This window comes from Salvelinus fontinalis, chromosome 42 (assembly GCF_029448725.1).
Source record: "Salvelinus fontinalis isolate EN_2023a chromosome 42, ASM2944872v1, whole genome shotgun sequence".
In the NCBI taxonomy this organism is placed as follows: domain Eukaryota; kingdom Metazoa; phylum Chordata; class Actinopteri; order Salmoniformes; family Salmonidae; genus Salvelinus; species Salvelinus fontinalis.
This window is the reverse complement of record NC_074706.1, coordinates 21,594,943-21,610,550: the sequence shown is the minus strand read 5'-3', so window position 1 is coordinate 21,610,550 and position 15,608 is coordinate 21,594,943. Positions and strand designations below refer to the sequence as shown.

Sequence of the window (15,608 nt, the reverse complement as noted above, 5' to 3'; positions counted from 1 at the left end):
TAATAGTGTTTCAAACGTCACTCGCTCTGAGACTTGGAGTAGTTGTTCCCCTTGCTCTGCATGGGTAATGCTGCTTCGAGGGTGGCTGTTATCGATGTGTTCCTGGTTCGAGCCCAGGTAGGAGCGAGGAGAGGGACAGAAGCTATACTGTTACACTGGCAATACTAAAGTTCCTATAAGAACATCCAATAGTCAAAAGGTATATGAAATACAAATCGTATAGAGAAAAATAGTCCTATAATTCCTATAATAACTACAACCTAAAACTTCTTAACTGGGAATATTGAAGACTCATGATAAAAGGAACCACCAGCTTTCATATGTTCTCATGTACTGAGCATGGAACTTAAACGTTAGCTTTCTTACATGGCACATATTGCACTTTGTTTTTGCATTATGTAAACCAAATTGAACATGTTTCATTATTTATTTGAGGCTAAATTTATTTTATTGATGCATTAAGTTAAAATAAGTGTTCATTCAGTATTGTTGTAATTGTCATTATTACAAATAAATAAAAATTGGCCGATTACTCGGTTTCGGCTTTTTTGGTCCTCCAATAATCGGTATCGGCGCTGAAAAATCATAATCGGTCCACCTCTAATATGAACTTCTCCTCTGCTTTGGGCTAAGTTCCCATCGAATGTGTGAAATATATAGACCTCTGCTCTGGGCTACGTCCCAATCGGATCCATTAACCTCCTAGTATGCTCATCTCCTTTCCTTCATCATAATGGAGGTAGCTAGGCCGACCAGGAGTTTTTCCCCGACCAGACCAAGGAAAACCCACGGTGCTAGCTAGTTATAGCCATATAAAATGAGGCCCAGCGTTTTTCCTAGTCAGTTCACATGATCGGGAACACCTCTGGCTTTACTTGTAAGAGAGGACTGGCTTGTATCACTCAGACCAATGGTTATCTGAGTGAAATAGATGCTATCTAAGAGTATTGGGGACACAGCATGATACTAATATAGGCTGTGTCCCAAATGGCAACATATTCCCTAGAAAGTGCACTACCCTATGGGCCCTGGTCAAAAGCAGTGCACTACATAGGGAGCCATTTGGGACGCAAAGATGGTTAGCCTGCAGCAGTAGAATCTTGCCAGGAAAAGGGTGTCTCTGCCTAGGCTGTCATAGTACTGAGATCTAGATAGAGATTACACATATTGAGCAAAATGGGCGGGCACACACACACACAGAGTGAGTGAATGTAACATGAGTGGGGATGATTGCCTAATCAGTGGAGTATGTCTTACTGCCGTGGGGAGGAAACAGAAGCACAGACACACAATATGACTCACCGCAGTGCTACGCCCTCCCTGCGTCCACCTCATTTTTGGGGTTGCGAGGAGATACGCAATCAGAACCACTCACGTATGACCAACAATACATATCCGTCCCCTCCCCCTCTACAGCCTAAGGTATGTGATCATCTGATAAGGACTAGTGGGTACCAGGTGATGGACTGAGATTATATATATATATATATATATTTTAGTATATATATATACTATATATAGTAATCTCAGTGGATCCCTATGTAGTGCACTGCTTTTGACCAGGGCCCATAGGGTAGTGCACTTTCTAGGGAATTTGTTGCCATTTGGGACACAGCCTATATTAGTATCATGCTGTGAAATATATATATATATATATATATATATATATATATATATATATATATATATATATATATATATATATATATATATATATATATATATATATATATATACATACATACACATACACAGAACCAGTCAAACGTTTGGACAGGGTTTTTCTTTATTTTTACTATTTTCTACATTGTAGAATAATAGTGGGAAAAAATCTAAACTATGAAATAACACATGGAATCATGTAGTAACCAAAAAAAAGTGTTAAACAAGTCTAAATATATTTGATATTGTGAAATTCTTCGAAGTAGCCACCCTTTGCACACTCTTGGCATTCTCTCAACAAGCTTCGTGAGGTTGTCACCTGGAATGCAATTAACATGTGTGGGTTGTTAAAAAAGTTATTTTGTGGAATTTCTTCCTACTTAATGCATTTGAGCCAATCATGTGTTGACAAGGTAGGGGTGGTATTGCTTAAGACATGAAGGTCAGTCAATGTGGAAAATTTCCGCAAATACCTATGATGAAACTGGTTGAGGACTGCAACAGGAAAGGAAGACCCAGAGTTACTTCTGCTGCAGAGGATACGTTCATTAGAGTTAACTGCACCTCAGATTGCAGCCCAAATAAAAGAGTTCAAGTAACAGACACATCTCAACATCAACTGTTCAGAGGAGACTGAGTAAATAAGGCCTTTGTGGTTGAATTGACACAAATAAACCACTACTAAAGAACACCAATAAGAAGAAGAGACTTGTTTGGGCCAAGAAACACGAGCAATGGACGTTAGACCGGTGGAAATCTGTCCTTTGGTATGATGAGTCTCAAATTTGAGATCATGGCAGTGGTGTGGTGATGCTTTGCTGGTGACACTGTCTGTGATATTTAGAATTCAAGGCACACTTAACCGGCATGGCTGCCACAGAATTCTGCAGTGATACGCCATCCCATCTGGTTTGGAATTAGTGGGACTATCATTTGTTTTTCAACAGGACAATGACCAAAAACACACCTCAAGGGTTATTTGACCAAGAAGGAGAGTGATGGAGTGCTGCATCAGATGACCTGGCTTCCACAATCACCTGACCTCAACCCAATTGAGATGGTTTGGGCTGAGTTGGACCGCAGAGTGAAAGAAAAGCAGCCAACAAGTACTCAGCATACAGTATGTGGAAAGTCCTTCAAGACTGTTGGAAAAGCATTCATCATGAAGCTGGTTGAGAAAATGCCAAGAGTGTGCAAAGCTGTCATCAAGGCAAAGGGTGGCTACTTTTGAAGAATGTCAAATATATTTTGATTTGTTGAACACTTTTTTTGGTTAGTACATGATTCCATGTGTAATTTAATAGTTTTAATGTCTAGAAAATAGTAGAAATAAAGAAAAACCTTTGAATGAGAAGGTGTCCAAATTTTTGACTGGTAGTAAATATACACTGCTCGAATTAATGAAATATTCTTATTAAATACTTTTTTCTTTCCATAGTTGAATGTGCTGACAACAAAATCACACAAATTATCAATGGAAATCAAATTTATCAACCCATGGAGGTCTGGATTTGGAGTCACACTCAAAATTAAAGTGGAAAAACACACTACAGGCTGATCCAACTTTGATGTAATGTCCTTAAAACAAGTCAAAATGAGGCTCAGTAGTGTGTGTGAACTCCACGTGCCTGTATGACCTCCCTACAACGCCTGGGCATGCTCCTGATGAGGTGGCGGATGGTCTCCTGAGGGATCTCCTCCCAGACCTGGACTAAAGCATCCGCCAACTCCTGGACAGTCTGTGGTGCAACGTGGCGTTGGTGGATGGAGCGAGACATGATGTCCCAGATGTGCTCAATTGGATTCAGGTCTGGGGAACGGGCGGGCCAGTCCATAGCATAAATGCCTTCCTCTTGCAGGAACTGCTGACACACTCCAGCCACATGAGGTCTAGCATTGTCTTGCATTAGGAGGAACCCAGGGCCAACCGCACCAGCATATGGTCTCACAAGGGGTCTGAGGATCTCATCTCGGTACCTAATGGCAGTCAGGCTACCTCTTGAGAGCACATGGAGGGCTGTGCGGCCCCCAAAAGAAATGCCACCCCACACCATGACTGACCCACCGCCAAACCGGTCATGCTGGAGGATGTTGCAGGCAGCAGAACGTTCTCCACGGCGTCTCCAGACTCTGTCACGTCTGTCACATGTGCTCAGTGTGAACCTGCTTTCATCTGTGAAGAGCACATGGCACCAGTGGCGGATTTGCCAATCTTGGTGTTCTCTGGGAAATGCCAAACGTCCTGCACGGTGTTGGGCTGTAAGCACAACCCCCACCTGTGGACGTCGGGCCCTCATACCACCCTCATGGAGTCTGTTTCTGACCGTTTGAGCAGACACATGCACATTTGTGGCCTGCTGGAGGTCATTTTGCAGGGCTCTGGCATTGTTCCTCCTTGCACAAAGGTGGAGGTAGCGGTCCTGCTGCTGGGTTGTTGCCCTCCTACGGCCTCCTCCACGTCTCCTGATGTACTGGCCTGTCTCCTGGTAGCTCCTCCATGCTCTGGACACTACGCTGACAGACACAGCAAACCTTCTTGCCGCAGCTCGCATTGATGTGCCATCCTGGATGAGCTGCACTACCTGAGCCACTTGTGTGGGTTGTAGACTCCGTTTCATGCTACCACTAGAGTGAAAGCACCGCCAGCATTCAAAAGTGACCAAAACATCAGCCAGGAAGCATAGGAACTGAGAAGTGGTCTGTGGTCACCACCTGCAGAACCACTCCTTTATTGGGGGTGTCTTGCTAATTGCCTATAATTTCCACCTTTTGTCTATTCCATTTGCACAACAGCATGTGAAATTTATTGTCAATCAGTGTTGCTTCTTAAGTGGACAGTTTGATTTCACAGAAGTGTGATTGACTTGGAGTAACATTGTGTTGTTTAAGAGTTCCCTTTATTTTTTTGAGCAGTGTGTGTATATATATATATATATATATATATATATATATATATATATATATATATATATATATATTTATATATATGACCTATATATGACCACACACACACCTTGGCATACACTATCTATATATATATATAGATATATGTATATAATATATATATATATATATATATATACACACACCTTGGCGTACACCTATCTATCTTTCTACCGTAATCGTGTTAAACCTGTCATCATTAAACTTCAAGGAAGGAAGGAAGGAAGGATGCATTTTACAAGTAGCATCCTCACTGGGCCTGTGTTCAAGTCTCCAGTCTCTCTCTCTGGTTTCCACTGTCCAGGAGAAGTCTTGACTTCTGGACCATTGACCTAGCTGTGGAGGACCTCCCACCGACTCAACCAACAAACTAGCTGCTTGATCTGGGAATTCTTCCTCAAATTAGTCTTTCTTCACCTTTCTCAAATCACATTGAGGGAAGAAGATCCAAGGTACCGCCCCTCAGGCCTTCTCCGCCAATGCGTTTTGAGGAGTGAGGACGCAAGACGAATTGGGGAAAGAGCCTGGGAGGGACTATCCCATGCGCTGAAGACAGACACAGATGACAGCCGAGAGGGAGAAAGAGAGAGAGAGCCTATTCTGACACGGTCAGATTCCACGAGGATTAGCTAATGATCAGCATCACTTCCTCTTCTTTTCAGTGGGCTGCTGGGTAAAACAAGCTGATGCCTCCCTCGTTGGGCATGCTCACCAACATCACACTCAGCGGGGAACAATGTAACTGGATGCAACGGCGGTGTGTGGTCACCCAGTAAGGGGAAATGTGTATGTGCGCACAACGGCTGTGCGTCTGTCTCTGGACTACATGCCCCAATTGCTCAAAGGCATTGAACTCCCTCTCAGTCTACATTTTCAGCTGTCATTCCTTACCATTTACATGACCCCCCCCTCCCCTCCCCCTCCATGGGGATTAATAAAGTACATTCATTAATTCATTCAGAAAACACCTCGACACTCACACCACATCTGGCGCTTAAAATCATCTACACAACTGACAAACCAAAGTCCTTACAGTTCCTTCCTGCAATAGAATAGGCTTATGATCGGAGTAGGGCTGTGATGGAATTTTGCATGATGGCAATTGGCCTGCCAAATGACCACAGTCTCTGTAAAACCATTCCAATAGCAAATAATATAATACAATTAAAATGTCTATTATTTTTTTACGCACATGCGCTGTATTTTTTACGACTGCATGCGCTGTCATAGGTTATATTGTGTGCTGCTGCGCCTTTCTACATGTACTAATTTGCTACAACACCTCTTGCTTGTTTCAGCAAGGAGCAACAAAGATTCATCACGTGGTTAAGAGTCCATGTGACCGCAGGAAAAGGACAGTCACACGAATACCCGGCCGTCTCGTCTCCAGTCAGCTGTTGGTAAAAAAATGTAACTCTTTTTTTACGGTGAGACCAGCCTGCATCTACGACAACACATTCAGAAAGGTATTACTTCCCCTATCACTTCTTAGGTGTGAGTGAGATCACCACCCTGCCCAAAAGAACTTGGCTTCAATTGGTTTCCATGGAGATGTCTGCCCTCAGCTGCCCCGGATGCTGAAGAAAGGGGGCCTTGACACAAAAGTGAGCCGATGACAAACAAAACTGAGGTTAGGTGGAAAGAATGAGTGTATAATGTGTATTGTATCCCACACAGACCTAATAAAGAAGGCAGTTGAGTACACTCATGAACACAATGAGTGTTTCCTCCTTCCCTCATCGGCCGCAGTAGCGCCCAGCCGGCCACAACCATTGGCACAGGCTACTCTCTTTACTAGCTAGGTTTCCATCCAATTGGCAACCGGTGAATATTTAAAAAAAAATCTGCATAAAAACAACATGCGCATTTTCCCCCACCAGCAGAAGTGCACATAAAAATAACTTTTCGGTCAAATTCTCATGTACTGAATAAAAAGTACAAGTGAAATGGGCTTCCAATCACATTTTCAACTCTACTCATGGTTTTGTCACGTACGCTCTAGCCCATGTATTCCCAAACTGGGTACGCGCAATTTCATCGGGGGTACGCCAAATAAAAAAAGTGATTCACATCCCCCCCCCCCCTTCACAGTTTCACAGTCCCATTTATATTTTCCAACGGGGCAATACATTTGGATGTGGTTTTTTCCCCCCCTCGCCTGAATAGCCTCGTTTCGCTGCCAAAAATGTAATTAAACCAAGTATTCCCGCAAAATAACAACAAAGTCAAATACAGGTAGCCTAGTCAAATAATTGACATCCAATCACATTAACCGTTACTCTCTCGTGGGAAACCTTCACTCTTGCGCAGACATTTAGAAACAAAACAATTTGAAAAATAAGCCACGGGAGTTTTTTTGTGCGGGAATAAAGACGACTTTCGAGTAGTAAGACATGTATAAAAGCAAAATATACCATTAATAAGAAGGGGCTAGAAGTGTCTTATATGGTGAGCTACCAAGTGGCTAGGACAGGCAAGCCCTATACTATTGTGGAGGACTTAATTTTTCCTGCTGCCACAGATATGGCTGGGACAATGCTGGGGGAAAAGGCCAAAAAAACAATACAGACAATGCCTTCATCAAATAACACTGTTTCACGACGCATCAGTGACATGACAGGAGATGATTTGAAACAATTACTGCTTTGCATACAAGGCAGTGAATTATATGCGTTACAGCTGGATGAGTCAACAGACGTGGTGGGCCTGGCACAGCTCCTGGTATATGTTCGTTACGTTTATGGGGGGTCAATTAAGGAAGACATCCTCTTCTGCAAACCAGGACAACATGAGAGGATATTTTTAAAGTACGGGACAGCTTTGTGACATCAACTGGACTTTGGTGGTCAAGATGTGTTGGTATCTGTACTGATGGCGCAAAAGCCATGACAGGGAGACATAGTGGAGTGGTAACAAGCAGTTGCTACCGACGCCACTTTTTGGGTACACTGCAGCATCAACCGAGAGGCTCTTGCTGCCAAGGGAATGCCTGACAGCTTGAAATATGTTTTGGACACTACAGTGATAATGGTTTGTTAAAGCAAGGCCCCTGAACTCTCGTGTATTTTCTGCATTACGCAATGATATGGGCAGCGACCATGTAACGCTTTTACAACATACAGAAGTGCGCTCTTATCAAGGGGCAAAGTATTGACACGTTTTTTTAAATTGGGAGACAAGCTTAAAGTTTTCTTTACTGACCATAATTTTCACGTCTGACCGCTTGCCTGATGACGAGTTTCTCACACGACTGGCCTATCTGGGTGATGATTTTTCTCGCCTGAATGATCTGAATCTAGGATTACAGGGACTCTCCACAACTATATTCAATGTGCGGGACAAAATTGAGGCTATGATTAAGAAGTTGGAGCTCTTCTCTGTCTGCATTAACAAGGACAACACACAGGTCTTTCCGTTATTGTATGATTTTGTGTGTGCAAATGAACTCAAGCTTACGGACAATGTCAAATGTGATATAACGAAGCACCTGAGTGAGCTGGGTGCGCAATTACGCAGGTACTTTCCCGAAACGGACGACACAAACAACTGGATCCATTATCCCTTTCATGCCCTGCCTCCAGTCCACTTACCAATATCTGAACAAGAGAGCCTCATCGAAATTGCAACAAGGCAAGCAGTTCTGTGAAAATTGAATTTAATCAGAAGCCACTGCCAAATTTCTGGATTGGGCTGGGCTCAGAGTTTATTGCCTTGGCAAATCGTGCTGTTAAGACACTGATGCCCTTTGCAACCACGTACCTATGTGAGAGTGGATTCTCGGCCCTCACTAGCATGAAAACAAAATACAGCCACAGACTGTGTGGAAAATGATTTAAGACTGAGACTCTCTCCAATACAACCCAACATTGCAGAGTTATGTGCATCCTTTCAAGCGCACCCTTCTCATTAACCGGTGGTGAGTCATTCACTATTTTTGATTAACAAATGAGGTTCTATATGTAAGATGGTTAAATAAAGACCAAAATGATTGATTATTATTATTATTGTATTATTTGTGCCCTATAAGAGCTTTATAAGAGTTCCTATAAGAGCTTTTGTCACTTCCCACGAGCCGGGTTGTGACAAAACCTCACACTCATTCTTATGTTTAATAAATGTATCATATAGTGTGTGTGTGGCAGGCTTACAATGATGGCAACAACAAAAAACATTTGAGAGTACGCTGACCCTGGTGCTAGAGGGGGTACGCAGCTGGAGGTTGAATGTTTGAAGGGGTACGGGACTATAAAAAGTTTGGGAATCACTGGTCTACACGATGAGATTATTATGGACAAAATAGCGAGATTATTTATAATTTTCCAACGGCAGTGAAGCATCAATCATGTCAGCAGAATAAGACAGCCCCAAAAAAAATTGGGAAAGGAGCATCAAGCTCATCACGTGAAGATCAGAACTTATTTCATCTGTAACCTAATAAACTGCATTCTTCCCCGAGTCCTAGCAGGAGGATCAAACGAAATATATCACCACGTGACTCCAAATGTATTTCCATATGATAGATATATGAATATTTCTGCATAAAGGCATTTCCACCGCCATTTCGTACATATTTAATTTTACCGACACAAAAATATATTTTGTTTTGTCGGCATTTGGAAAGTTTACAGACAAATGTGCTGTTCCCATCAGTCCTGTAGTGACATGTTTTATCCAACGTGTGCTTCACTCGCATAAAAAGGTTGGATGAAAACCTGGTTACCGTAATACATTAAAATCACCACCACTAACAACTTCTCCTGGACCAGGGGGCAGCTGAGGAGTAGTGCATACATTTGCATTCAAATGGACTCTGCGTGCGTATCATGATCGATGAGGTGGCAGAGAGCTCTCTCCCTGAGAGTGTATCATTCAGTCCCCATTCATCAGAATGGAGGTGACGATCAGATGTGTCCCAATTTCATTTTGTTCGATACATGAGCAGAGCTGTAAGGAAGTCACTAGCTTCTATATTCATAGTCATAAACCCCACCCGTTCCTACAATTTATCGTCTTCAAATTATATTTTAAACCTAAACCCACTGCTAACATTATGGATAACCCCAACCTTAAAATTAAGACACATTTGTGTCGCCAATTTTGATGTTGTGGCTGTGGAATCTGACTGCTAGTGGAAACCAAATACTCTTGAATAGCTTCCTCTCATCATCTCCTTTTGTTTGATTCATGTACCTTCTATATTCCCTCTCTGAATTATCTTTCCTTCCCTTACAGGGAGGATCTTACTGTGACCTCACAGCTCATTTGCATCTTATTCACCATCCTTTATCCTGCAATCTTCACAAGTTTCAAGGTGGACCCTGCCTACAGAAACACACCATCTAAATAGCTGAAGCAGAGATAACAATCATGTGTTCAGTCCTCAACAGGATCACCTGTCAAGTATTACCACACAAGCTATGCAGACATGTGCTGCTAGAGCTAGTCAACACCCCCACCCAAAACTACAGGTTGGTGTCTGGTCTGCCAAGGGATAGGTCTTAGTGCAGCATGTGATTTGACATTATGGGATGGACATCATTCATGTAGTCTGACAAATGGTTGGATAATCTAAAATGGGCAGGTAGGCTATATACAATTCTACCTTTATACTACATCTGTAATACCGAAGCATCGTCAACCGATCGAAAAGGTTCGTTTGCGGTCACGTTCAGTGGGAAAAAAAGCGATATGATTTGAACCCTTTCTCATTCTCTTTGACAAACCCATTCCGCCTGTAATATTTTTGGGTGTGTATCGCTGCGGTTCCACTCTGTCACTCTTCTGTATAGGCCTCAAAACGGATCCCCGAACTCACACTCTTGTCTAGGTTGAGAAAAGATACCTTTAAAGCTGGGGTCGACGCAGCGGCACAGCCCGATGTGTTCTGACGGCCCAGCCTTGCTCGAATCGAGATGACACACTAAACCACACTCGTTTGAGGTCAGCGTAATAAATATTAGTTAAACTCACATTGAGCGAGGTATGTTTGGCTGTATGGACGTTGACTCCGATTCAACAACTTTGCCCCGAAAATAATAGACATTAACGTTACTGTCAGTACTGGCTAGGTGAGAGTCGGTTATGGGAACATTGGCGAATTATGAATTGACTAACGTTACTAGTCTATGACTAGCTAAAGCCCATCCTGTAAAATGTAGCTAGCTTCAGTGGTAGGGAATGGAGTAGATATTTTACAAGCCAGTTAGCCATTTCTGGTGGCTAACTTCTAGCTAGCGAACTTGGAAACTGTGCTAGCTTGGTGGCAGCACCTGAGCGTTTGAGCTACCTAGCCAGCTAACGTTAGATACCACCTTTAGCCAGCTAGCTACAGTAACAGTAAGTTAGCTGCTAGGTTCCATTTTCACAACAGCATTTTGACAAACATGGCTAACCATTTACCTGTAGCTATGTGGATTCACACCGGATTCTTGAGTGAATAAATCCCAAAACGGTTGAATGTCCTCCGTTGATAGATTAGATTGATGATAACCGTTTTAATCTCCATACGAAGGTTTGGTGTTGGGTCCTCTGCGTTAGCAATTTAGCTAGACAGCTATATTTCCCTTCTCCATGACGGTACAGTATACGCCTAAAAGATAAGTATCTAAAGCTGTTCGTTATCACTGGTCGATGGCTTCGGTGCATGTGTTTAGATAACGGCTAGGCGTTTTTTTAGTCGAAGACACGAACGATTGCAGCATGTAGATTGTACGGGGGTGCCCGAAGCCGATACATATTTTCAGGACCAACCAAGCGCAGATGTCCACGAACCTCTCTCCGAGAAGATATTGAAGTCCCGCCTCCTTCCTTGCTATTGGAAAGTGTATCTGTCAACCAAGAAGTGGAGTAGTATACATTATGTGGTATGTGGCCAATACACTAAAGCTAGTGCTGTTCTTAAGCACGACGCATCGCAGAGTGCCTGGAAGCAGCCCTTAGCCGTGGTTTATTGGCAATACCACAAACCCCCCGAGGTACCTTATTGCTATTATAAACTGGTTACCAATGTAATTAGAGCAGTAAAAATAAATGTTTGGTCATACCCGTGGTATACGGTCTGATATACCACGGCTGTGTGCCAATCAGCATTCAGGGCTCAAACCACCCAGTTTATAACGGACCCTATACCATGGGTATGACAAAACATGTATTTTTACTGCTCTAATTACATTGGTAACCAGTTTATAACAGCAATAAGGCACCTCAGGTGTGTGTGTGGTATTTTGCCAATGTACCATGGCTAAGGGCTGTATCCAGGCACTAGTGGCATATTGGCCAAATACCACATCTCCTAAAATGATTGCTTAATTAGACCATTTCATTGATCCTTAAATGAAATGTCCAAACCCGGGACACCGGGCCATGCAAAACGAACTTGCACAATAATCAGTAGAGATCAAGACCAATACATCATGTCATGTGCTTTTACTTTGTTGATCATGATGGTCAATCAATATCCATACAAGATACTCTCCCAAAATACATAACCGTATTTTGACTCCCTTCCAACACACGAATACAATCCACTATTTATTGGGTAAGTGGTTTCAGCCTGGCTATTCCTACTCCATGATTGACAGGTGGGCCTTGACTGAAAGGGGGGGTGTTTAAAAACCCTCTGACACACTGACATACTAAATACTGTGTGTGTTTGCATGTGTGTGTGTGTGTGTGTACTGTCTCAGCGTGTGTGTGGGCACGTAAACACACACACGCCAGGGGGATTAAAGCGACAGCAGGAGTTTTGGATAAGCCCACCCTAACCCTCCTCTCCACACACACACATATCCCCACAAAGCTCACACAGATACACACATACACACATACACACATACATACATACATACATACATACATACATACATACATACATACATACATACATACATACATACATACATACACAAAGCTGACCAACATCTGCTGCTGCACCACCAAACATAATGATACAAATCTGAATCGCACTAATGAAATCACACACAATTCAGTGTTTCTCCTAGGATTTTGTATGCAGCGGTGGCAAAGTTAGTGTGGGGGGTCCCTTCTCTTTGCCTTAGAGACAAAATACAGCTTCTTTTTTGACCCCTTTTTCTCCCCAATTTCGTGGTATCCAATTGGTAGTAGTTACAGTCTTGTCTTGTCTCATCGCTGCAACTCTCGTACAGACTTGGGAGAGGCGAAGGTCGAGAGCCATGCGTCCTCCGAAACACAACCCAACCAAGCCTCACTGCTTCTTAACACAATGCCCATCCATCCCGGAAGCCAGCCGCACCAATGTATCGGAGGAAACACCGTACACCTGGCGACCATGTCAGCGTGCACTGCGCCTGGCCCGCCACAGGAGTCGCTAGTGCGCGATGAGACAAGGATATCCCTGCCGGGCAAACTCTCCCCTAACCCCACCAATTGTGCGCCGCCCCATGAGCCTCCCGGTCACGGCCGGCTGTGACAGAGCCTGGACTCAAACCCAGAATCTCTAGGCGCACAGCTACTAGTGGCACAGCTACTTAGACCACTGCGCCACTCGGAGGCCAAAATATTGCTGTTTTAAAGTAACTGCCCAGTGTTTCCAGATTTCTATGAAATATGACCTATAATTACTTACAATAAGAGTGAAATAGTTTTCATTCCAAAAAATGGGAATTAAGTATGTTAAAAGGCAGCTTTTCTGTGTTGGAATGGTGTGGGCGTACCTCAAAAACAGAATGGTGTGGACTATACCGTCATAAAAAATATTAATGCAAGTAGACTGCTGATTGGCTAGCTCATCCTCCTCTATACCGCTGACTGGCCAGCTCATCCTCCTGAGGAGGATTACCAGGCCCCCAGTGTCCGGTCTGGAGCGTGAAGTCACGAGCTCCGCTGGTCAGCAACTGCGTACAACCTAGCGATGCCAAAAGCCCTGGTTTGCTCTAGAAAGCCTATGTAATTATAATAGTCAGAACGGACCAACATTTTTTTTAGACAGCTGTTTTGGGCTATAATATGTGTTTATTCGATCACCATGATGAATTATTTAAAAGTTTGCTACAAATCGAGATAATTAATTAAATAGTTATCCATTCTGACTACTACATTTGTCGTCACAGGACCACGTGCTGACACCGACCAATCACGGATGGGCAGGCTACGAGGAGGCTCGCACCGTCATGCACGCTCTTTGCACTTGGTATTCACGTGGTATCTGGTATTGACGCCGATGTCATCTACCAGCATTGGCTTGACTGTCTCAGGCAGGATGAAAACGACTAGTTACGGACACTTTCACCATGATCCTTTGTGATTTTTGGTGGCATTCAGCCCCCATTCAGCAATATGGCACGCGTCAAATTAAAATACTTCCAGCTTCATGCGCCATCGGGAGTTTTCCATAGGAATATGTGGATGATGTCAGCGCTGTCACTATCTACTGGTTTTAATGTCAAGTGTTATTACGTCATACTCTATGAAGAAATAGGTAACCTTTTTTTAGAGTTTGATGTGATGTTTTTGAAGTAATTTTTCTCATGTATGCTTTGGCCACAAAAACAAGTATAGGACTAATCAACAACATTATTTCGGTATGAATTAACAGAATATTAACTTTTAAAAGTGCGATTTTCACTTTACAGTTACTTTCAAACCTAATTTCCTGCAATTCTACACATTTTGCAATGGCTTATGTGATGTTCTTATGCTATCTGAGTGACTCAAACTTTAGCAAAATCAATGTGGACCCCATGCCATGACCTTTTTGGAATTTTAGATTCTCCCTGACTGTCTAGTTTTTATTTTGGTGGATGTTAGTTCTCAAATTTTATCTTATTAAAACATACAGTTGAAGTCGGAAGTTCACATACACTTAGGTTGGAGTCATTAAAATGTGTTTTTCAACCACTCCACATATTTCTTGTCAACAACCTATAGTTTTGGCAAGTCGGTTAGGACATCTACTTTGTGCATGACACATATATTCTTTCCAACAATTGTTTACAGACAGATTATTTCACGTATAATTCACTGTACCACAACTCCAGGTGGTCGGAAGTTTACATACACTAAGTTGACTGTGCTTTTAAACAGCTTGGAAAATTCCAGAAAATGATGTCATGGCATTAGAAGCTTCTGATAGGCTAATTGACATAATTTGAGTCAATTGGAGGTGTACCTGTGTATGTATTTCAAGGCCTACCTTCAAACTCAAGGCCTCTTTGCTTGACATCATGGGAAAATCAAAAGAAATCAGCCAAGACCTCAGAAAAAAAATTTGCAGACCTCCACAAGTCTGGTTCATCTTTGGGAGCAATTTCCAAACACCTGAAGGAACCATGTTCATCCGTACAAACAATAGTACGCAAGTATAAACACCATGGGACCACGCAGCCATCATACCGCTCAGGAAGGAGACGTGCTCTGTTTCCTAGAGATTAACGTACTTTGGTGCGAAAAGTTCAAATCAATCCCAGAACAACAGCAAAGGACCTTGTGAAGATGCTGGAGGAAGCAGGTGCAAAAGTATCTATATCCACAGTAAAACAAGTCCTATGTCGACATGACCTGAAAGGCCGCTCAGCAAGGAAGAAGCCACTGCTCCAAAACCGCCATAAAACCACCAGACACTCAGTACACTCATGAATACACTCACACGAGTAGGGCATACAAAGTAAAAATATTAGGTGTGCTCACCAATTTCTCCAATACATAACTTTATAGTAGAAGATAAACAATATGCATAAAGAAGACATGCATGTAAAAACTTTACAATTGATGGTTATCTATTCCACTTTTGAAGAAATACAGACCCGTGGTTTGAATCAAGGTGTCAGTGCAGGTGCCTGCTGGAGCGTTAGATTCCCGTTTCAGAGATGTTTGCTGCAATCTTGTGGTAAAAAACAGAATCGTGGCATGACAGCTACAGAATACTTTCTGCTACAATGTAATAACAGTATGTGATTGTATCACTGTGCAGTTCCAGGGAACTAATCAAGTTAACGTAGTCTCAGCTTTATTGAAAGATATCTGAC

The 15,608-nt window shown here is 42.7% G+C and overlaps 2 protein-coding genes across 2 annotated transcripts in view; one reads left to right on the top strand and one right to left on the bottom strand.

The window, feature by feature from the left end:
- LOC129841372 (palmitoyltransferase ZDHHC5-A-like) overlaps nt 1-11,403 on the bottom strand; it is a 44,112-nt gene extending 32,709 nt beyond the window's left edge. Inside the window, exon 1 of the mRNA XM_055909618.1 lies at nt 11,005-11,403. The gene's annotated coding sequence lies outside the window, so the exon portion shown is untranslated. The remainder of the gene's footprint in view (nt 1-11,004) is intronic.
- The window catches only part of LOC129841299 (choline transporter-like protein 1), a 35,843-nt gene continuing 30,350 nt past the window's right edge, over nt 10,116-15,608 (top strand). Inside the window, exon 1 of the mRNA XM_055909503.1 lies at nt 10,116-10,186. The gene's annotated coding sequence lies outside the window, so the exon portion shown is untranslated. The remainder of the gene's footprint in view (nt 10,187-15,608) is intronic.